This window comes from Gorilla gorilla, chromosome 5 (genome assembly GCF_029281585.2).
Source record: "Gorilla gorilla gorilla isolate KB3781 chromosome 5, NHGRI_mGorGor1-v2.1_pri, whole genome shotgun sequence".
Lineage (NCBI taxonomy): Eukaryota > Metazoa > Chordata > Mammalia > Primates > Hominidae > Gorilla > Gorilla gorilla.
In genome coordinates, this window is record NC_073229.2 from 95,452,021 (window position 1) to 95,474,621 (window position 22,601).

Here is a 22,601-nt window from a genome sequence, read left to right on the forward strand (position 1 = left end):
GAGCTCTCCTGTATGAGGTGTCTGTTGACCCCTGCTGGGAGGTGTCTCCCAGTCAGGAGGCACGGGGGTCATGGACCCACGTGAGGAGGCAGTCTGTCCCTTAGCAGAGCTTGAGTCCTATGTTGGGAGATCTGCTGCTCTCTTCAGAGCCAGCAGGCAGAAACATCTAAGTCTGTTGAAGCTGCACCCACAGCCGCCCCTTCCCCCAGGTGCTCTGTCCCAGGGAGATGTGAGTTTTATCTATAAGCCCCTGACTGGGGCTGCAGCCTTTGTTTCAGAGATGTCCTGCCCAGAGAGGAGTAATCTAGAGAGGCAGTCTGGCTACAGCAGCTTTGTTGAGCTGCAGGGGGCTCCACTCAGTTCGAACTTCCTGGAGGCTTTGTTTATATTGTGAGGGGAAAACTGCCTACTCAAGCTTCAGTAATGGTGGACACCCCTCCCTGCACCAAGCTCCAGCACCCCAGGTCGACTTCAGACTGCTGTGCTGGCAGCAAGAATTTCAAGCCAGTGGATCTTAGCTTGCTGGGATCTGTGGGGGTGGGATCCGCTGAGCTAGACCACTTGGCTCCCTGGCTTCAGCCCCCTTTCCAGGGGGGTAAACGGTTCTGTCTTGCTGGCACCACTGGGGTATGAAAAAAAAACAAAACAAAACAAACAGCAGCTAGCTCAGTGTCTGCCCAAATGGCCGCCCAGTTTTGTGCTTGAAACCCAGGGCCCTGGTGGTGTAGGCACCTGAGGGAATCTCTTGATCTGCAGGTTGTGAAGACCATGGGAAAAGCGAAGTATCTGAGCCGGAATGTACCATTTCTCACAGCACAGTCCCTCACAGCTTCCCTTGGCTAGGAGAGGGAGTTCCCCGACCCCTTGCACTCCCTGGGTGAGGCAAAGCCCCACCTTGCTTCAGCTTGCCCTCCGTGGGCTGTACCCACTGTCTAACCAGTCGCAATGAGATGAGCCAGGTACCTCAGTTGTAAATGCAGAAATCACCCGCCTCTGTGTTGATATCACTGGGAGCTGCAGATGAGAGCTGTTCCTATTCCGTCATCTTGCCCAGGTCTGGTGTTAAAACTTTTAAGCATTTTATTAGTTATTTGAATGTCTTCTTTTGTGAATTAGCATTTATTTTCCCATTTTTCTACTAAAGTCTATCTTAATGATGTATGCCTCAGATATTATGACAATAAATCCTCTCTGTGTCTTAAGTTTGCAGGTCTTTCCCCAAATTATGTGTTTTCATATTTTGTTTGGCATATTTAGATAGGTAAGGTTCTAATTATCTTTATATTAGTCCATTTTCTTGTGGATTTTAAAATATTGCTCTAATGCTTGGAAGGTTCTCCTCCATCTTCAGATGACATAAACATACACCTATTTGGCCTTTTGAAAATATTTAACTCTTTAATCTAGCTACAATTTACTTTGCAATATAATATAAAGATCTAACATTTTCCCCCAGTAGTTAACCAACTGTCCTAGTACTATTTATCAAATAGTTTATTCTTTATCTATTGGTTTATAGCTATCTATATCATATACATGATTTTATTTGTAGGCTCTCTTTTCCATTTCACTAACGTGTTTGTCTATACCTGAGTCAACACTGTGTCATTTTAATTATTGTAACTTTGAAGAACTTTTCAATATCTGGGTATGGCTTGTCTCCTTCAATATGATTTTGTCAAAACTTTCTTGACTGTTTTCACCTATTGTTTTCTCACCTATTTTTTTAAAACTAAATTAACTTCGGTGGGATATGGTTTGGATGTGTCTCCACCCAAATCTTATCTTGAATTGTAGCTCCCCTAATTCCCATGTGTTGTGGGAAGGATCCGTTAGGAGACAATTTAATCATGGGGGCATTTCCCCCATAATGTTGTTCTTGTGGTAGTGGGTAAGTCTCATGAGATCTGATGGCTTTATCAGGGGTTTCCCCTTTCACTTGGCTCTTATTCCCTCTTGCCTGCCACCATGTAAGACGTGTCTTTCACCTTCCACCATGATTGTGAGGCCTCCCCAGCTACGTGGAACTGTGAGTTCATTAAAACTTTTTTCCTTTATAAATTATCCAGTCTCAGGTATGTCTTTAATTAGCAGCATGAGAACAGACTAATACACAGTGTAATCAATTATTTGTCCAGAACGTATCACATGCATTCATTTCATGTTTGTACCAGGAGTTTGTGGTCTCAGCAGAGTTGGTAGTTTTCTTCATGTTGGTCTTCATGTAATACTTGTATGTTCCTGTAGGTCAGAGGTTAAGTTGGCTTGCTTGGTTTTCTGCTCTGGTTTCACAATGTTGAAATCAAGGTGTCACCAGGGTTGCAGTGTTTTCTATCTCTTAACAATCCTTAATTCTTAGGTCCTGTATAGTTTCATTTGTTCTCCTTGTGGATCTTATGTTTATTTGAGGGATGTGAGGAGGAGATTTGGAATCAGGATACTGTTACTGTTTTTTTTTTGTTTTTTTTTTTTTTTTGAGACAGGCTCTCACTCTATCACCCAGGCTGGAGTGCAGTGGCGCAATCTCGGGTCACTGCAACATCTGCCACCTGGGTTCAAATGAGTCTCCTGCCTCAGCCCCCTGAGTAGCTGGGATTACAGTTGCCTGCCACTGCATCCAGCTAATTTTTGTAGTTTTAGTAGAGATGGGGTTTCATCATCTCGGCCAGGCTGGTCTTAAACTCCTGACCTTATGATTCACCTGCTTCGACCTCCCAAAGTGCTGGGATTACAGGCGTGGGCCACCACGCTGGCCCTGTATTGTTCTTTAACTTCATTTAATTTTTCTAATAGCTTTGTAAGTTATTATCACCCCTCAGTCCATTAAATGAGAGAAAACTGAGGCCCATAAAAGTTAAGTGCTACTCAAGAATGAGGTAAGTGGTACACCTGCGATTTGCTGATACACATTTAATAAAATTTCAGGGTTGAAGAAACTAACATTTCCATTGCTCAGTGGCTACTGAAATTCCTGCTCGAATATTTCCAGTAATAAGGGACTCACTGCCTCCAAATGAGCCTGCTTCATTTTTGGATTCTCTAAATACGGCTAAAAATTATGTTGTATTAAATTCTGCTTCCATGTATCTTCAAGGGTTGGAGCAAACAAAGTTTAAATCTAAGCCTCTATCCTTGCTCTAGTCCTTTATTATTGAAGACAGCAATGCACCATGGTTTTCCATAATACATTTTTAATTTAATTTTTTTTAAGAGATGAGGTTTTACCATGTTTCCCAGGCTGAAATGCAGTGGTCATTCACAGGCACAATCGTAGCACACTGCAGCCTCAAAATCCGGGCCTCAAGTTTCCTCAGTATCTGTGATTGGCTCAATCATACATTTTCGAGTGCCCTTCATCAAATGGCCACATTGTTTTAGACATGCCCTGCTTTACTTATACCTCTATTGTGCAGTAATGAACACAGAACTACTTGGAAAATGCCAACTTAAAATAAAGTAGGCAGTTTGTTGTCCTACTTTGAAAATTATAGCCTGTGTAGCATGTTTTGGGGTGTGGTGTATGTGTCTATGATCGCATACAGGTTGTATTAGTTTTTTGGAACATCATGTCACTCTGTGGGCCACATAGGTAGTGGTTAGGAAAATTCACAAGTCTTTTTCCACATGTGATGGTAAGTCACATGTCCCCCATGAAGTCCTTGTGCAATTAGCTGTCTGACTCCAGGAGCTGGACTTCCATATTTATACCAATTCAATTTCTTTGTATCCAACCCTGCCCATCCTTTCAGGCTGCTGAGATTTCACTTGGACCTTGATTCATCTACTGTAACACTGTTTGCTTCTTTTAAAAAATAAATCATAATTCCAACAATGTTTTCATTTTAATAAAAATTAAAATGTGGTGTAAGACAGGATTGAAAGCAGAGTCCTGTTGCTTGCCACCCAAATCCTCCCTCTAAATTGATGATTTTTAAAGCAGTACTTTTAAAGCTATGTGACACGCTATTGGTAGACTATAACCCATTTTCTTTTAGCCATTTAACATTTATGCATGCACATCTACCTGAAAATGTAGCCAAACATTTGAGGATCTTATAAAACTTAGGATTTTTATTTCAGATAAATGGGTCAAACAATCTTCTCTTTCAATACACTGTCTTCATTCTTTCCCTGCCTTTCTACCCCCTACCCTAGTCCATTTCTCAAAGAATAAAATCCACATAGGTACCTTTTAATAGGTTCCATTGTTTCATTTGAGTATCACCAGTGTACATAATGTCACATGCTTTCTATTAGCTCTCTCTCAGCAAGTATTGGCATTTTAATTTTACCTTAATTTTTTTCTCTTCTCCTTAGGCAGGATAACAATCCATGTGCCAGTTGGCTGCTTGTATGTTCCTAATAATAGACTATGCTTAATCGCAAGTATATTCACTGAACATGGGGGACTTACCACCTACAGTGGGGGCATAAAAAGATTATTTCTAATTAAGATAGCAATGAGAATATTTCATAGGAATTTATCTCCTGTAAAATTTTTCTACAGTAATATACATCCACATAAGCTCAATACAGTGAAAGACCACATTGTTCTAAATGGAAGGTCAATATTTTTTTTTTAATGAAAGCTTGTCATATTTAGATTTATATCAAATCCCTGCTCCCAAAACAAACAGAACAACAAAAAGCCTGAACACTTACTGTAATTAAGTAGATATTAGACTAAACACAGGACCTACTGGAAGAGCTACACTTTACACAGGAGTGTAAGTTTCATCTAAGCTTTATTTGCTAGTTGTTATTAACAACAGAAAATGATGATGCTGTTCAAGTCACCAAGAAGGGCTTCATCCCTTTAAGATTCAAAAAAGTTTCATGTCTTTAGATTTTAGAAAAAAATGATATAGCAAAACTAATCTGTATACTAATTTGTATATTAACTGCAGTGGTGGTTACAAGAATCTATGCATGTAATAACATGGTGTAGAACTACACACACACAAACACACACACAATTGTACCAATGTCAGTTTCCTGGTCTTGCTACTGTGCTGTAGCAAATGTTGTAAAATGTGACCACTGGGGGAACCTGGGTGAAAGGTACATATGATCTCTCCAAACAATTTTTGCAACTTCCTATAAATCTATAATTATTTCTAAATTAAAATAAAAACATCCCAATCCTACATAATCTATTCACTGTATAGTTCATCCCACAAAAGTTAGCTTAGTATCATTTAACCAATATTTGCCAAGGTTAAACATAACTTTATTGCCTTTAGTCATTTCTAGAATGAGGCAGGAGTATAAACAAATAAACTAGTTTATGAGTTACTGAATACTTAGGAATTTTGTGATTAAATGAATAAAGTAAACTTATAAAGTGAAAGTAACCAAACAGTCAATTTTCAGCAAGTAAAAGAAAGAGAGAATCCCAACTCTAAAAAATTAGGCCTGCTAATTAAGTGGTTAAAGCCTTCTTTTTGTTTTTTCCATATTACATGAACATGTATTGCCCCATAGGTCATTCCATAATCAAATAATGGAAAAAGCAAGGTTCTCAGAATCTTCTATTCATTTAGTTTCAGGAAGATACTCCTCAGGAAAGACTCAGAGTTGCATGTGATTCTCTGTTGTTTACTGTCATGATAGTCAATGCTATCCAGCTAACGTGTTGAGCATACTCAGCTGGTAGATTGGGAAATCCCCACAATTCTAAATTTAAACATATGAACCCGGATAACTTGGTGTTGTGTACATAAAGTGATTATATATATATATGAAACCGACCCAATAGTCCCCTAGATAGTTTTTTTTGGATAAACATAGAAATTGCCCATCTGGTTTTTTTTTTTTTTATTATTATACTTTAAGTTTTAGGGTACATGTGCACATTGTGCACATGGATGAAATTGGAAGCCCATCTGGTTTTAAAATTTGAAACTTACATTTGTTTTATCAGAGTTCCTTCCTCAGGAAACCACATTCAGACCTCTCAAAAGAAAAAAAAAATTAAAGAACTGAAACTCACCAGATCACCACATCCAGACAATGAGATGCCAGACCCTTCATTCATCATGATTGCTTCCTTACCCCTCCTCTTTAGTTCTTGTTTTCTTACACATTGTTACATAGCAGGGAAGACCCTGCTATATAAATCCCTAGTTTTAGTTGGTCAGGGAGATGGATTTGGGACTGAGCTCCCATCTCCTTGGCTGCAGCACCAGATTAAAGCCTTCTTCCTTGGCAGTACTCTTCGTCTCAGTCACTGGCTTTCTGTGCAGCGAGCGGCAGGACCCAGATGAACCCATGGTGTTTCAGTAACATACATATATATATATATGGATGATGGAATTACTTTACAGAATGTCTGAGTGACAACCTAAAAAAGGGTGAACTCTTGTAGCAGCTCACACCATGAAAACTATAAGCACAGTGAAAAATATGAGTAACATTTAGGACATATTAGCATTCTTTGCCTAACATTATTGCTGACAGTTGTTTGCTAGAACTTGAATCTCGGGATTAAGCAAGCCAGGAAAATTTCTCCTAATCCTGCAGATCATCATATTAAAGCTCCAGACCAAACATGTAGGCCAGAGAATGACAGATTTTTCCTCTACATTTTCTTAATCTTAATCTTAGACTAACCATAGACATCAGATTGAATTTTTTAGGCACTTTCATTACTATCATAAAATTAAAAGGCAAGCAAAAAGAATGAAATTTGGGTTCCTGCAGGTCATATGATACCAAAAGAGAGGAAATAAATGAAAAAACCATGGATTGTTAAGTCAGAGAGCCCTGGATTCCAGATAAATACCTGGCACCAATAAGCTTAAGAGTGTGTGAAAGATATTTAGGCAAATTAAGTTAGACAAGATTACGTGTGGTTACAAATAGTCTCCTTCCTCCAACCCTGCCTTGAATCTCAGATGTTTATCAATTAACCAGTGTGTCCAACAGCAGTCAGCAGAGGGGCACTATCCAATCTAGTCACTCAAGGATCAAGGTGACAAAGCCTCCGTCTTGAAAAACCTCTCACCAACACAGAAGGAAGGGCACACAAGCTCTTAATACTTCCCTGGCTCTTCTGATCACATTTCATTGATGAAAACAAGTCACACAGCCACATCTAACCTCAGAAGATGTAGAGAAGTGCAATTGATAGAGGCAGGACACAGCCACATCTCCAACCCGACCCACAAGTCTTTACACCAGATGCTTTGTGCAGATATGGGAGCCAGCACAGGGGGCTTGTCTGGGCATGCCCCACAACCACTAGGAGAATGGGTGGAGCCACCAGGAATTCATGAATTATGAGGGGAAAGAGCCTGGCCTCTTCAACTCACGTGTGGTGGCCTGCCATTCAATTTTTGTGAGGTGGAAACCTGCATGAAGGACCCCTCTCTTTGTTGGGAGCTTTCTTTTCACTTAATAAATTCCATCCTCCTTAGTCTTCGATGTCTCTGTGTGCCTAATTTTTCCTGGTTGTAAGACAAGAACTGGATTTAGCTAAACTAAGGAGCAAAAAATCCTGTATCACAATCTTCTCATGTGCCAGAGGAGAACGGGAAGATTCATAAACAACTCCAGTTACTACCACATTTTCTTAAATCCTTCAACTTCAGTTTCCTGCCCTGGAAAATTAAGACGATGATACCTAACTTAGAGGATACTTGTGTTTATCACTTCATGGTCATGATCAGACCTCTGGTGCCACACTGCCTAGGCTGAAATCCCAGTTTTAAGGCTCGTTAGCATAACCTTGGGCAGTTTTCTTAATCTCTCTCATCTCGGATTCCTCATCTGAAAAATAATGTTCGTGCATATTGAACTGTGAGGATTAAATCTGTTAATATAAGCCAAATGTTTAGAATAGTGCCCTGTACATAGTAAGGACACTAAGTATTTGCTCTTGACCCCTGGCATGGCTTTGGAATGTACAGAATCCTCAGTGATTATTGGTTATCTGATTATTATTACTATAATAGAAGCCTGGCTTGCTGCTGCCCGGCATTGACTTACTAAATACCTGTGAAAGGAAAGTCAGCAAAAAAAAAAAAAAAAAAAATCAGATTCCACCAAATGAGTTGGAATATATTATGTAGAATTGAAAGGTTCATTGAAGTATAAGTTTAGCAATAAGCACAACAGGGGTAGTCCCCACAAAATTAGAAGCTTCCTGAGGTGGGAGCATCTAGTTGCTTGCTACTGATGTCCAATGCTAAGACTGAGCTGAGTATTCGTGGAGTGGGATGGGTTGAAATGGCCCAGCATAGTTGCAGCGATTGCACTGTAATTAAAAATGTCTAATTGGAGCTATAGGAAGGCAAGCAGAGACTGGCTTCTTCAGCACACTCTTACAACTGGGCTAGCTCCAACATTAAAACTATTTTTAAATTCAAAGGTGGTTTTTATTATATATTTATTTTCATTTTATTATTTTTTTGAGACGGAGTCTTGCTCTGTCACCCAGGCTGGAGTGCAATGGCAGGATCTCCACTCACTGCAAGCTCCGCCTCCTAGGTTCACCCCATTCTCCTGCCTCAGCCTCCCGAATAGCTGGGACTACAGGCGCCCACCATCATGCCTGGCTAATTTTTTTGTATTTTTTTTTTAGTGGAGATAGGGTTTCACCATGTTAGCCAGGATGGTCTCAATCTCCTGACCTCGTGATCTGCCCACCTTAGCCTCCCAGAGTGCTGGGATTTTACAGGCGTTAGCCACCACTCCCGGCCAAAGGTGGTTTTTAAAAATGTGGAATTTTATTTGTCTTCGTAGGAACACCTAACCCTAGTGTTGAAAGCTTTTTAGTACAGCCAGAAATTCACGGCTTTCAAGTGACTGAATTATATGGTAAAGTCCTGGATGTTATCAGATTCTCAAATAATGGGCATTACCAAACTACAGAAATAACTAATCTACTCGATGAAACTTGGAGGTTAAAATAAAAAGTATTTTTTCTCCCTGGACCAAAAGAAAGTGTTTTAAAGCCATACTTGGCTTTTTGATGACAAAGCTTTTGATGAATTCAAAATTACAGAATGTTTCTAGACACTTTAAAGTCACAGGGCATTTAAAAAGTCAGTTTTAGGGTAATTTTTTATTCTTTAATTATGGTTATTTTTAAGATCATCCAGACCATCATATTTATCTCAGACATGCAAACTCCCAGGTAGTATACTACAGAGATGTGTTAAACTGAAGACATAAATGTATGTATAGTTCAAATATTCCTAGAAGTAAATGATAACTTTAAGAATGTTCATCCTGGTGAGGGCACTGTTATTTTGTTCAAAACTATTTCTTGTTGAATGAGACTGTTCCAAGCCTCATAAGAGTGGCATTCTGCAGTTACTGTGACAACCAAAAATGCCTGCACACTGCACACATTTCTAAACACTACTGTGGGACTGTACTGTCTCCAGAAGAGACACTTTAAGGGGACTTTGTTAGCATATGTGCCTTGCTGAAGGAATCACGGTTTTTGAGTTTGGGTTGAATATTTTTAAAGTTTCTTAGTTCAGGCTGGTTGAAACTTTTTCTTTCTTTCTTTTTTTTTGGGGGGGGCAAGATCTCGCTGTCACCCAAGTGGGAATGCAGTGGCACAATCACAGCTCATTGTAGCCTTGATCTCCCAGGCTCAAGAGATCCACCTGCCTCATTTCTCATTTTTTGTAGACAAGGTCTCACTATGTTGCCCAGGCTGGTCCTGAACTCCGGGGCTAAAGAAATCCTCCCACCTTGGCCTCCCAAAGTGCTGGGATTAGGGGTTTGAGCCACCGGTGTCTGGCCAAAGCTTATTTTTTTCTCCATAATAAAAGGAAATTTTAAAAGGCACTTTTAGCACCACAAAATTCTTTTGTCCAAAGAAAAAGCAAAAACTAATCATAATAGCCATTCTAGAAATTAAAAATAAGAACAGTAAGTGCATAATCTATTCATATTCTTGATTCTGAGGAAATCTTACATTCAACAAATATGATAGTAGAGGGCTTATGTTTTTCTGGCCCAATCCTGGGTTACCTGGCTATAGAAAAGATTAAAGAATCAGAGTCAGAAGGTGGCAGTGTCTCCTTCAGTCCTCCTGCAGCTCTACCGAGAGCCTGTATAACCCTGGGTAAGCCAGTTAACTGTGTTTTGACCTCTTTCTTACAATCTGGGTAAGTGAGGCAATGCAGCAGCATGGCAACAGCCGAATGCCCTTCAACATCAGCCTTTTTTCTCCTCATCTTTCAGTAATTTCGTTACTTGCTGGAAAATGAGGTGGACTGGTAGCTTCTGAGGGAAGTGATGTTCTAGAAGACAGTATACACTGCAGTATTTTGGAGAAAAGAGAATGTTTGCTGAAACGTCTCTTTGCTTATGGATAGCGTAATCTTTTATGCCAGTTTCAGAGAACGTTCCTCAAGATATGTGTTGTTGCTATGTTTTTAGAGAAAGATGATCTGGGATAAAGTTTCTCTTAGTGACTGCTGGAATAAGAGTTTTACCTGCCTTATTTAAGACCAGATAATACAGTGTTTTTTTTTTAATTTTAGAAACTTTTAATTAAAGTATAACATACAATCAGAAAAGTGCATGAGTCACCATAGATATGTATCACTATAGATAACTATAGTTTTGCCTGTTTTTGAAATTAATGTAAATAGAAACATACGGTATGTTCTCTTTAGTGTCTGGTTTATTTTGTCCAACTTTATGTTTGTGAGATGCACTTATAATTTTATCAGAAGTTGCAAATCATTCATTCTCAGTGCTAGATAGTATTCTGTTGTACGAATATTTCACAATTTACGAATCCTACTGTTGGCATTTGGATAATTCCTGATTTGGGGCTATTACAAATAGTGCTGCTATGAACATTCTTATTCATTTCTTCTGAAGAACACTGTGCAAATTTCTGTGAGGTAGGTAACAGCAACTGGGTCACAGGATATGGATCTGTTCAGCGTTAAGTAGAGACCACTAAGAAGTTCTCTAAAGTGGCTGTACCAACTTATGCTTTCATCTGCAGTGTTACTCCACCTCCTTGCCAATACCAGATTTTTTTTGTCTTTTTAATTTTACCCATTCTAGTAGGTGTGTCTTGCCATTGAGCTGTGATTTCATTTGCACTTATTTGATGACTAATAAGGTTGAGCAACTTTTTATGTTAATTGATCATCTACATATCCTCTCTGGTGAATTATCTGTTCAAATCTTTGCTCATTTTTTTACTGGGTTGCTTGTGTTTTCTATTAATTTATAGGAATTCTTTATATACACTGGATATAAGTTGTTTGTTATATGTGTTGCTAATACCTCCTCTGCTATATTTTGCCTTTTCATTTTCTTAATGTTGTCTTTTGATGAACAGAAGTTCTTGGTATTATAATCCAAATTACCAGTTTTTTCTCTTTCTGGTTGGTGTTGTGTTGGGAGTTTTTTAAGGGAATTTTGCCCACTCCAAGGTCATAAGGATATTCTATATATTACTTCCTAGAAGACTTGTTTTACCTTTCATATTAGGATCCATAGACCATCCTGTCTCCAGTGTACTTCAGTATCATCTTTATCATAATAGTTTGTCTATTCTATTTATCATTTATCTGTTGTGTATCCGTCTGCCATTGTGCCAATATCACACTCTCATCATTACTATGGCTTTGTAACAGATCTTGATACGTGGAAGCATAATTTCTCCATCTTTTTTTCAAGATTACCTTGTCTAGTTTTTGCTGTTTGAATTCTAAATTTTAGAATCAGTTTATTAATTTCCAAACATACACCTGCTTACATTTTGATTGGGACTGTATTGAATCTACAGATCAACTTGGGGAGAATTAGCCACTTAACAATATTGGGTCCTGTTCTCTATGAACATGGTTTATCTCTCCATTTATTCAGGTCTTCTATAATTTATCTCAATAATATTTAGTTTCCAGTGCGGAGGTCTTATGCATCGTCTGTTAGATTTCCCCTTGGGGCATTTGATAGTTTTTAATGTTATTATAAGAAGTATCTTTTACAAATTTTCATTTTTATTTGTTTGTTGCTGATATATAGATATACAACTGATTTTTATATATTAACCATATAGTTTTCCAATGATAAAGTTAACCAAAATAACACCTAAAACCCAATTTTGTAATTAATAACCTGCTTTCTGCTATTTTAAAATGACGACAGCAGGCTGGGAGCAGTGGCTCATGGCTGTAATCCCAGCAGTTTGGGAGGCCAAGGCAGGTGGATCATCTGAGGTCAGGAGTTTGAGACCAGCCTGGCCAACATGGTGAAACCCCGTCTCTACTAAAAATACCAAAATTAGCCGGGCATGGTGGTGGGCGCCTGTAGTCCCAGCTATTTGGGAGGCTGAGGCGGGAGAATTGCTTGAAGCTGGGAGGGGGAGGTTGCAGTGAGGTGAGATCACGCCATCGCACTCCAGCCTGGGCGACAAGAGCGTGACTCTGTCTCAAAAAAAAAAAAAAAAAAAAAAAAAAAAAGAGAGAGAGCAGAATTATATTTACATTTATAGAAATCTAAGCCAGAGTAGTTTATAGAAATATATCACCACTAGGTATTATAAAGAATTACTAATTTAAACAAATAGAGACGAGGAGACTATAAATTCATAAATGAATAAAGTACATATGATACCTTTATTTCTACTGAGTTTTTAATGACACAATTAGGCTTACAAAGCTTGTCAATTAAAGCTTATGTCTTTTTTCAAATATAAATGGATGTTTACATTTAAAAGTAATCTGTTCTTTTAAAGTCTTTATGGCGTTTGCTTAGCAACCAATATATAAACATAACATAAAGATAAATCATCCTTACCAGTATTTAGAGAGTTACAAACTTGAATAGAGTTAGGTTCAAATTAATATAAGTTTACTTATATCAGATACAATGATAATTTGAATATATATAACATATGCAACATATATAAACACACAAACATGTAACTTTTTATATTATATAACTCCTTAGCAATATCATCTCAGCAAATATGAAGAATTTCAAAAAGTTCATGGAAAATACGTATTATGGAAAAACTATACATGGATTTCAATTTTTTCTTATATCAAAATAAACTTGTACTAATTTGTAACATGTCTGAACAGGATCTATTTTGAGGCACAAAAAAGGATAAGAAATCAGTTTGAAAAGAGCCCTGATATATCAGAGCAATGTCAATTCTGCTAAAATTAAAGCAAGAACATCAAATTTATGGGGAAGTTTGGGTGGGAAAATCAGGAAATCATTGCTGCTTTACAAAATGTTTGTGGGGGCAATGCCCCAAAGAAATTGGCAGTTTACAAATGAATAATTTATTTTAAGAAAAGATGAGATGATGTTGAAGATGAAGCCCACTATAGAAGACAAACTACATCAATTTGCAAGGAAAAAAGATAATCTTGTTTGTGCCCTAATTGAAGAGTACTGATGATTAACAGTACAAACCATAGCCAACGCCACAGACATTCCAAGTGGTTCAGCTTACACAATTCTGACTGCAAAATTAAAGTTGAGCAAACTTTCCACTCTATAGGTGCCAAAATCATTGCACTCAGATGAGCTGCAGACAAGAGCAGAGCTTTCAATGGAAATTTTACACAAGTGAGATCAAGGTCTTAAAGCTTTTCTTTGAAGGATTGTGATAGGAGATGAAACATAGCTTTACTGGTATGATCCTGAAGACAAAGCACAATCAAAGTAATGGCTACCAAGAAGGGGATGTGGTGCAGTCAAAGCAAAAGCCAAGCAGTCAAGAGCTAAGGTCATGGCAACAGTTTTTTGGGATGCTTAAGTCTTTTGCTTGTTAACTTTCTGAAAGGCCAAAGAATGATAACATCTACTTATTATGAGAGTGTTTGGGGAAAGCTAGCCAAAGGTTTAGCAGAAAAATGTCCAGGAAAGCTATACCAGACTCCCTCTCCACCATGACAATGCTTCTGCTCATTCTTCTCATCAAACAAGGGCAATTTTGCCAGAGTTTCAGTGGAATGTCACTAGGCATCCACCTTACTGTCCTGATTTGGCTCATTTGGACTTTTGTTTCCTAATCTTAAAAAAATCTGTCAGAGCACCCATTTTTCTTCAGTTAATAATGTTAAAAAGATGGCACTGATGTGGTGAAATTCCCAAGACCCTGTTCTTTAGGGATGGAATAAATGTCTGGTATCATTGCTTACAAAAGTGTCTTGACCCTGATGGAGCTTACTCTGAGAAATAAAATTTATATTTTTATTTGTAGCTTTTAACTCAATGTTTCCATGAATATTTTGAAGCCCCCTCATATATATATATATATATGTATATATATATAAAAATAACTTCTCAAGCATGCTTAATAATCCTACTTACTCATGTCACAAAACAGGCTAGTTAACAACTAGAACATATCTAGAAGAATAATACTAAACAAAAACCAAAATTATATAGCTTTATATCAAAGATTTTCATAGTCAATGAAAGAAATATTCTGGAATATTTAAATACACTTGGTTTTGGAGGACAAGGCAATAAAAAGATTGAATAAAATTAGATATTTTACATAGATACACAAGATGTTTATATTTTGACACATTATATATTTACTTGTAAGTTCCATGAGAAAAAGGACTTTGTTTCTGTTCTCTGCTATATCCCCTGTGCCTAGAAGTTCACATAGTAGATGCTCAATAAATAATTCTTGAATGATGAAATGAATTTCAGCATATATTTCAATAAGCTTTGAAACACCTATATTCATGACTAAAAGTTAACCTTTAAATTTAGATCTGGAATATTTGAATGTCCCCCCTTTTAATTTAGGCAGAATAATAAAATGCTATGGCAAAGCATATGCATCATTCTCTGCTGCTTAGAGTTGCTTTTCCCCTTACCCATATTATCTGCCTCTCCTAGCAGAAAGCAAAATTTCAAACATCTATAACAATTATTTCTTTGAGAAGACTGTAGAGCATTGTTTCAAAGAGGGTTTTCTTAAGCCTGTAGGCAAACCTAAAAAGGTTAATGACTCAATCAAGCTGGAGTTGCTCAGCAAGCACTTCAACAGTGTCTACCACTGCTTCAAGGCCAGCCTGTTCAAATACTTCCCTGAAATCACATGCTAAAGTCATTGTATTTAAACTTTTTTTCTATAAACTCATATGAAACAATTACTCCTATTGTATTAGGCTCTACAGTCAGTGCGGAGGTAAAATTAAAAGCTCCTCTAATACTTCTAATGTAGTAGAGTGTCTTTTAGTTTAAGTGACTTGTATATGCTGATATGCCAAGACTAGAGTAATTTCGTTCAGATTTGTTTAATTTTTAATAGAAGCATTAAGTTAATTATTTAACTTCTTAAGGGCTTGTTATATAAAAATATGCCTTATTTAAATATCCTCTTTAACAAGAAGGCTTATTTCATATTAATTTTAAATAAATCAGCAATGGACTCAAATTTCAGGTAAGTTACATTCTAGATTAGATGTTTAATAGACCTTTGATTTAAACGATTTACGTGAAAGAGTTTTTCTGGTTAAGGCTGAACTTATGAGTTCGTTCTGTAGATTTTTCTTAAAATTAACTTCTTGCATCCCATCCCTTACCTCTACATTTTCCTTCCTCTCCCGTCCCCCAACAACAATTCTATTTTTTCCTGAAATGCGTAACTATATTCTAGCTTTAAAGAGCAGACCTTATTAATATTGTTTGCCATTACAATTCCTAAAGCATGGGGCTCCAAGGTGCCTTTGATCCCTGATAAAATAGCAAGTCCAAGGACACTAGAATTTTTGCTTCAAGAAAAGCAGACTTCAGTGTGGAATGCTCTCAGGTTAAAGGAGAAATGTTTAGCTGAACGTATAGGTAATGTGTTGCTTTTACAGATCAGACTGCAGCAACCCACAAAATGTAGCCTCATACAAGTTAACCAGAACTTTTGTCACTTGGGTATTTGGTAATCTTTTTTCTCTTTTTAAACTAAGTGAAACAGTTCAAAGATAACTGATATTATAGATTATCTTACATTTCTTTGGATGACTTAGTCAATTCACCTTTTTTCCTTTTACAGTTGACCTCAGAAACAAACACGGGATAGGATCAATTCTAAGACATAGAAATATTCAAAATCCATTTCTCTTTAGTTGACTTCCAAGGCAGAAAGAGTAAACAGCCTTCTCCCAGCTTTCTTACTTTCCACAGCTGAGAGTGTAGGATGTTTACAGTATCTGTCGCTCAGTGCTCTCTAGGACGGGGTTGGCAGTCAGCAGCACAAGCCTCAGGAAATCCAGTACCATTTGAAGATACCATAATATGTCACAGGAAAAGATCAGAAAAATATACTTGGGACTAAATTATGGCTCTTTTAGGAGTAAGGTTGGAAGGGTGGGTGGGGAGGCTATATGACACTTACTTAGTGCTGCCTGCTCAGTTCTTGTTTTCTTCCTGTTTTGCACATCCTAAGATATTCCTAAGGTCTCTAGCTTTGAGCTCGCACACTCACGGATTTGGTTAATTTTGGATTTTCAATATTCTATGCTTTCCCAAAAGGGTTTCAAAATATTCGCCAAACTCCTTCCTTAAACAGTACATAATCCCTTTCTGACTGTTGGGAGACATGAAATGCAGCTTCTCACTCTCTGGGCTATACAACTTTGTTTCAGCTCACTCCTGCACAGAACTGAGAATAATGGCTAAACTGTGCCTGGCTAAACAGAAGACCAACAGTTTAATTACTGAAAGTTAGTTACCTTAATGATGGGTTACACAGTAATAAATTTAATCAAATGAGCAAAAAGTAAATATGTTAGAATACAACTTTACATGCATAAAAATGGTATATTGCAAATTGCTAATATAATGCTAAAATTATTTTAAAAATTCATATTCAGACAGAAGTGAACCTGCAATTAGAGGCATACACATGAATGGAGTCAGTTGCTTCCTAAAGTTATTTTCTAAGAATGACTTATTCAAATAGTTCTTGGACTTCATTTGCTAAACTGGTCTAAGGTACACAAAATACTTGGGTGAAGAAGAAAGTCATCATTACTATACATCTCAGAACAACCCTACCTGATAAGAGACTACATTGTAAACCCAGGTGGCATATAATTCCAAACTGTTACAGGATCTTATTCATTTCATTCATTCATTCATTCAACAAACAATTGTGACTGCCTGCCATATATCAGCAATGTTTTAAATTCTAGGTGATGAGAAATGAAGGGTATCACCCCTACCTTCGAGAAGGACACAGCTTAATTTGCAAGACAGACACATACACCATTATTATAAGTGTTATGATGGGTCAAAAGACACTTCTGAGTTGGCTGATAGCCAGGCTGAGTCTTGAAGACCGAATAAAATTAGCTAGGTGAAGATGGTGCTAATGGGAATTTGGAAGGGGTGGGCAGTGAAGAAGATAGTGTAGCTTAAAGTGTACCAGAAAGAACAGTCATCCCATAGAGAAATAAAGACAAAGGTAATGTATGCTGAGGCCTTTAAGAATTCAGCAGAGGTGGAGTCAAAGATGCATGGGGGTGAAGGGTAAGGGGAGACACACAAGGGAAAGATGGGAGTCCTTATGTGCCAGGTTAAAGGGTTTGGGCATTATCTCCAAACAATGGGTACGAGTGAAAGATAGTAAGCGGGCAAGTGGGATGACCATGTCAGTACTTTAGAGAATTTACTCTAGCTTTAAGGTGGCAGGTAAGGAAAACAGGAAAAGAATCACTGCAGTAGTGTAAGGGAGAGCATGGGAGCCTTAATTAGGGAAGAGGCAGTAAGAAGACGGAGAAAATGAACATGAGAAATTATAAAGACAAGAAGAACATCAGAATTCAGTGAGTGAGTAGCTGAGGGGAGAGGCACTGTGGAGATGGAGAAGTCATGGGTAATTCACAAGCCTGGCTTGGGCTTCATAAGGCCTTTCATGCAGGAGGGAAAGAATAGGAAGAGAAGTGGAGAAGGAAAGAGCCCTAAGAATGATAACTTGAATGGGCTGGGCTGCAAAGTTATGACCCCATGCTCAGTGAATACTGAATTCTGTCACAACTGAAAGGGTGAAAACACTTGAAGAACTAAATCACACAAACCTGTTCTTTATTCTGTTTCTGCACTTCTGCTTACTCTTCTACCTGGCAAGTGCCCATACAGTCTTCAAATCCCAAATCAAGTATTCTTTCTTGTGAATCCTCTCTGGTCATCATCATCCCTAACACCCACACCCCTCCCCAACCTGAGGAGGAATTGTTCATTTTTCCTTTTACCATCATTATACTGTGCCTAGGTCACATAATTGCATATGCCTGGATCACAGAACTGATACTTTATTACAATTATTTGTTTACCTATCTATCTCTCTACTAGGGAAGAAACACCATGTTTCGTCTAACTTAACTTCATTTCATCAGAAGAAATTCACAACATGTATCCAGGGTTTGTCTGGTACTAAAGGAGGTTCTCAGTGAAGGTTTGATGAATGAATGAATGAATGAATGATGCCATCTACCACCTGACAATGGGTTAACAATGTTAAGATGATTATTCAGGTTTTAAAAATCTCTAAATAAAAAATATTTACCAGTTTCTAAAACTTTGTTTTTATTCCCCCAAAATTCAAGGTTAGGCTGTTTTACTTTTCTAAGGAACTCATAGCTAAGAAGAGAAAGCAATCTCTCCTTAAATGATGGCATTAACTCCTGGAAAGTTAACCTTTTATGAAGGCAGCCTTATTTTAAAATTTTATTTTCATGATGGATTTCAAGTGAAGAAAAACCAGGATACACAGTAAATGCAGAGAAGAAATCTATGTAAACAGTTTAAAAATAGACAAGAATGAAAGAAAATGGTCATAAAATGTGGGTATCAATACTGAATAATTATGTAAGGGCTTAAAATGTTCCACATGGAAAGAACCACACCTTATTAAATAGTCACTAAAATAATTTTAGCTACATGAAATGATTTTAACTTCTTAAAGTCAAGTCTGAAAAGTTCCTTTTGTAACGTGAAAGCCACTCTCTTTTGCTTCAGTAGGGCTTCTGATGTAATAGGCATTTTAGTCACATAAAACTAATCTCCAATAAACTAGCCTTTGGTAATTTTTAGTTCTGAATGAAAATACATTTATTTCAAATGTAGATTATATTTCATCAAATCTGTCACATTCTGTATCAAAAACATCTTATCCATTGATTTAAAAATATTCTGCAGTATTACACATCAACTTTCAGGATACACAGTAGCTTTTCCCAACTCCCAATGTTCATTTTTTAAATTAAAATGTAGCAACTTTACAGTATGTAAAGTTTTTAATTTAAAAACTTACATTTTTAAAATTAAAATGTAGCAGCTTTACAGCCATGAATGATTCACTGGAGAAAAAACACTGTTCCCAGATTTAAAGCTTAATGTATCTTGTATACAAGGATTTTCTGCAGCTCATGCCCTGCCCAGTAATGGGCTTTACTCCTTTTTTTTTTTGTTCGAGATGGAATCTCGCTCTGTCGCCCAGGCTGGAGTGCAGTGGCGCAATCTCGGCTCACTGCAAGCTCCGCCTCCCGGGTTCACGCCATTCTCCTGCCTCAGCCTCCCGAGTAGCTGGGACTACAGACGCCTGCCAACACGCCCGACTAATTTTTTGTATTTTTAGTAGAGACAGGGTTTCACCGTGTTAGCCAGGATGGTCTTGATCTCCTGACCTTGTGATCCACCCTCCTTGGCCTCCCAAAGTGCTGGGATTACAGGTGTGAGCCACTGCACCCTGCGCCAAGGCTTTACTAATTCTTAAAGTCAGGCTCCAGGTCTCCTACAATGGTGGATTTTAGAGATGGAAGGAAAATTCCCCGGTGAGGATGCTTCTTTGCATCTTATTCTTTGGGCATATCTCCACAAGCGACTTTGCCACCTGCTCCCTTCCCTTGCCTAGTCTAACATTTGCCATTTCATCTTCCATTCAGCTTTCACCTTGCCTAGTATATGGGATGGACATTTAATGGAAAATTATCATTCCCTAGTTGAAAGCAAGATCCAAATCTCCCATATGTGACAAACACATCCTTAAGGAATACATGGAAATTTCCAAGGAAAAACTATGAGAAAATCATAATGAAAATGTAATAGTACACACCCTATTTTAAGCCTCCTTCACTTACAGTAACTTATAAAGGTTCTTATACTACTTTGCTTTTATTTACCCTGGATCCTAAAGGAAAATTACAGCATAGAATAACTCACTACAGTTAAAATATACGGAAAATCAACAGTAATGTGACTTTACAGTAGATAAAAGAACACAACATGTTCATAAAATTTATGGAGATTTAGCCAACTCAAAGATTCCATGGTTTTATGAAAATACCCTTTGCTCTGAGAAAGTCCACTTCCTCTTTAATTAACCTTCTCATGTTCATCCCAAGGGAAAAGCTCTCTCCACTCTGACCTCAAAGTGTGGTACTTTGAATCTGTGCTTGATGAGATTCTGTCTCAAATTATTACTGTAGCTTAAATTAACCTGTTTAAATTTAAAATGTAGTAAATTCTATAGTGGAGGGAATAGCTGGAATTCCATGTCCTCTTTCTATTGAATGGTGTGGGCAGAACCAAAGTTAGGAGACCAGTCAGTCTGATATAACCTATTCAATCATGGTTTCCTTAAAAATTCTTTGGGCTCTTGATTCCTGTATTTTTTTTTCTTTTTTACACTTACTGTTTCATTACATTGGTGTGGCCAGAAGAAAAAAGACAACCTTGTTCTGATGAATTTATATATATATATATATGAAAATATATGTGAATTTCATATATATGAAAATATATATGAATGTCACATATATATGAAAATATATATGAATGTCACATATATATGAAAATATATATGAATGTCACATATATATGAAAATATATATGAATGTCACATATATGAAAATATATGACATTCACATATATGAAAATATATATGACATTCACATATATGAATATATATGACATTCACATATATGAAAATATATGACATTCACATATATGAAAATATATGACATTCACATATATGAAAATATATATGACATTCACATATATGAAAATATATATGACATTCACATATATGAAAATATATATGACATTCATATATATGAAAATATATGAATATATATTCAAAATATATATGTGAATATATATGTGAATATATATTTTTTAGCTGCCTATCAATATTAGTTTCCTTTTAAGTGTGCAAATTTCCAAAAAAAATTAACATTATGGGAACTTTTTTAACAATATGAGTTTACAGTTGCATTTCCAATGAAAGTGATTTAAAAAAAAAAAACAAGGTTTTCTTATAGACAATTTTTGGAGTCCTTTCCCCAATATATTCTATGAGCAAGTTTACAAGCTAAAGAACATTCTGATATTTTGGGCTATAATAAATAATTGTGGGTCTTATGTTTAAAAGTTAGCTAATTTTAGTTTACAGCGATGGTGATGGGATCTGTGACACTGTGACCAAACAGAAGATATTCTAGCCAGTGTCGCTGAATTGAAATATTTAAAAACTTAATCTGCATATGCTAATAATTGCTTTTTAATTTAATCTGGAAAACGGTAGTCCTGCCAATATTTTAATTAAATCTAGAATATTTACTACAGGCATATTGGAATGTCTTTGGAAATAACTGTTACTGCTATAGAATACCAAATTATTATAATAATACTTAGTGGTATGAGTTCAGATTTTGATGAGGCCTTATTGTTCCAATGAAGAGGTTTTACCAGTATAAAAGTTACTTTGACCAAATATTATTATGTATCAAACACACAGGTAAGCGACCACCCATCTCTGTATTTAACACAGTATATGTGCACGCGTGTGTGACAGGGAGGGATATCTGGAAACGATAGTGTGAGTTACCACTGGAGAAAAGAGGAGGGGATGGGACTAGAACTTGGGTATCAAAGATGATTTCAACCTTATTGGCAATATTTTAAAAAGAGAATGTACTCATGTAACATGTATACAAATTTGAAAATTACATCTGGTCATTTAAATTTAAATTCTCTCTTGAGCCAAATTAGAGATAGGGTTCACTTGAAATTCTAGCTTCCCTAGACAGTTGATTAACTTTGTGACCTTGAGTACTCTTAGAACCCTCTCTGAGCCTCAGCTTTTATAAAATGATAAAACATTATGATATCTTACAGGGTATAAAGGTACATTCTCAGTAAGTATACATTCTCAGACATACTTTATACCACTGGTCCCCGACCTTTTTGGCAGCAGGGACCAGTTTCATGGAAAAAAATTTTTTCATGGATGCGGGGGCGTAGTGGGGGTATGGTTTCAGGATGAAACTGTTCCACCTCAGATCATCAAACATTAGTTACATTCTCTTAAGGAGCAGGCAACCTAGATCCCTCACATGTGCAGTTCACAATAGGGTTGGCACTCCTATGAGAATGTAATGCCACCACTGATCTGACAGGAGGCGGAGCTCAGGCTGTGATGCTCATTTCCTACCACTCACCTCCTGCTGAGCAGTCCAGTTCCTAACAGGCCCTGGACCAGTCCAGTTCCGTGGCCCAGGGGCTGGGGACCCCTGCTTTATCCCGTACTGTTGGTATGAATCTTTCCAATTTTACCATGTAACAATGTCTTTCTTCTTCCA

The 22,601-nt window shown here is 37.2% G+C and overlaps 1 protein-coding gene and 1 non-coding gene across 6 annotated transcripts in view; both read right to left on the reverse strand.

The window, feature by feature from the left end:
* LOC101134474 (putative uncharacterized protein encoded by LINC00472) overlaps positions 1-22,601 on the reverse strand; it is a 224,624-nt gene that overhangs the window by 164,917 nt on the left and 37,106 nt on the right. The gene's annotated exons all lie outside the window — the stretch shown is intronic.
* MIR30C (microRNA mir-30c) lies at positions 16,073-16,185 on the reverse strand. Its single transcript, NR_106324.1, has one exon. It is a non-coding gene; the product is annotated as a microRNA mir-30c (primary transcript).